Source organism: Hypomesus nipponensis, chromosome 6 (assembly GCF_054491055.1).
Source record: "Hypomesus nipponensis isolate SF chromosome 6, ASM5449105v1, whole genome shotgun sequence".
Lineage (NCBI taxonomy): Eukaryota > Metazoa > Chordata > Actinopteri > Osmeriformes > Osmeridae > Hypomesus > Hypomesus nipponensis.
The window spans coordinates 9,097,501-9,100,000 of NC_140366.1; the positions used below are offsets into that span (position 1 = coordinate 9,097,501).

Here is a 2,500-nt window from a genome sequence, read left to right on the forward strand (position 1 = left end):
CACCAGTGAAATGAAACCATCGAGAAACTGACCCCTTAAAAACGTATCTGGGGAAATGCACGCACGCACACAAACGCACGCACACACACATTGCCAACCCTTAATGAGAATCATTTACATTTCGGGATGGTACTCCCAGGGGTGGGGGAGGGGCCACAGTGTTGAGAATTGTGTCACTCACTGGTTCACAGGTTCTCATTCTCGCTCTTTCACACAAACACACACACACACACACACACACACACACACAGTAACTGTGTGCATATCCTCAATGATTTTGAAATCCTTTTCCACAAAGACCTAAAAACTCAAACCAAACCACGTATGTCCCCAGTGTACGGACAACCTCCAATGTATCCCAACTCCAGTGTGCGCTGTAACACTGTTACACAGAGTGACTAAGTGTGCACCTTTCTCCGTAACACCAGCAGTCTATGGGGACACTTAGCTCCAGCTTCCCTCCCCACTTAAGAGTCCTGGGCATCAGAGGGAGAAAGACATCGACGCCCTTGTGGGAGCAGTCTGGATCCACTGCCAACAGGGCACTATGACATCATAATAAAGAGACTTTGCCACGTTCCGTCAGCAGAAAAGGGATGTTGGTGCAGTTTCAAGGGCATCGTCGAGGGGGAACAGAATTCCTTTTAGGAGAAGTCGGGGAGTAAAAAGTGTCTCCTCTGAGTATTTGGGTAGAGAGGGGTGAGATCAGGATTTTTCCATTTCTATCTCTTTTTTCCTCATCCTTCCCTTGTTTTTTGTTTTTGTTTTTTTCTCTCGTTTTTTTCTTCCAAATTGCTTTACGGAAAACATTTTGCATTCACAAATATCAAAATCTTCTGTTCATTTCTTTCATGTGTGTACAGTTGTACTGTTGCTTCATATTGCATACTTGCTTTCATAAATCTCAACAACACACCCATTCAGCACAACAACAAATGCAAAGAAATCCAGTAAAACTTCTCACAAAACCTGCCAACAACTTCTACTGCTTCTAATCTACCCACAAATAATTTTTATGTAACAGATTCAAACAAAGAGATCACTAAACATACCCTCAACACTTGTTTTATAAGAAACAATCTAACAATTCCTTCCAAAGAATTTCACTATATATTTGTTTTTAGTTGTTTTTTTATATATTTGTATTTTACAATTCTTAAAAAAGACCATATACAGTATACAGTACATTGCAATATTAATATTCTAGAAAGCAACAAAAAAAAAGCAACAAAAAAAGCTTTTTACTTGCGACATTGTATGAAGGTCCTGATAATCCTTTCATAAAAAAGAGTCTCATTAACCAGAATTAATCTTTTTAGGCGCACAGGAACTACTTTGCTCAGGGCGGGGTTGTTGGGGGGAACATTAATCTGTGTGTATCAGATAAAAGTGTCCTTCCTCTCTTCTTTGTCTAAGTTCCAGGCTCTTCTAAGCCCTTGGCTGGTGCTTTGAGACTAGGAGACACAGCTTCACTGCTGCTCTCAAAGGGCTCCCCTACTCCGTCTCTCTGAGACCTGGAGATCTTAAGAAGAGAAGTTTCTATTGGGGGGGCGTGGGCGGGGCTAGGGGAGGGCATAATGAAGGGAGTAGCTTTCCTTCTTTCTCTCTTTCTCTATCCCTTCTTTTGTCAGGTGCTTTGTGCTGTCTTCACAAGTCAGCAGGTTAAGCAACCTGCTCCTTTTGATCTTTTGTGACACACACAAACGCACGCAACATGCGCACACACACACACACATGCACACTGAAAACCTCTGTGTGGACTAGCTCGGGGTAATGACCAGCAGACATGCAGCACACACACACACACACACAAATACCTGTGTGTTCTTTCAGGGTTGAGAACAACTTACCTTACCTCTGGAGAAGCCCTAACCAGTATTGAAAATGCAATCACTACAAATGAGGTTCAATACATTGAAAATAAAAACATAAAATCAAATCGTAAAGTGAAAATATGCAATAGGTATTACAGAGAATCCTGGAATGGTGTGTTTAAGTTCACTACAGATGCAACAGCTAAAGTGTGCATCGTTTTCCAAAGCTGAATGAGTGAATACACGGTGAAAAAGGATTCTGCCTGCTATTAGGCTGAGTTGTCAGGTGTGTTGCGTGTATTGCCCGAGTCTCTGCCCCTGATCTGTCTAGTTCTGAGAGCGACTGCGTGTCGCTCCGGGCCCTGCCGACCCCTCCGACCTCCCATTGTTCAGAGAGAAAAGGGCTGGATCACTCAAAGGCAGGTGAACATTACAGAGGTGGGTGGGGATCTGTGTCCGCAAAGAATCCAATGAATTCATGTCTCCTTCTCTCGCCTCTTTCAGTCCTCCTCCTCTCTCAAAAGATCATACAATCACTTTCATCTATTCACTCCTTTCTAGAAAAGACTTTGAGAGGAAGGGGCTTGCTATGGTAGACGCACAAAATAGTCTTAAATAGTCTTATGGTAGAATATGACGGCATCATATGAATGAGATTTTTTGTAGCTTAAAAGCAGAAAACGAGC

At 42.6% G+C, this 2,500-nt stretch overlaps 1 protein-coding gene across 1 annotated transcript in view; it reads right to left on the reverse strand.

Annotated features, from left to right (window-relative positions):
- The window catches only part of LOC146286922 (prospero homeobox protein 1-like), a 34,056-nt gene that overhangs the window by 741 nt on the left and 30,815 nt on the right, over window positions 1-2,500 (reverse strand). The window contains exon 5 of the mRNA XM_084700363.1: window positions 1-2,500. This exon is cut by the window's left edge and continues 741 nt beyond it; it is cut by the window's right edge and continues 1,673 nt beyond it. The gene's annotated coding sequence lies outside the window, so the exon portion shown is untranslated.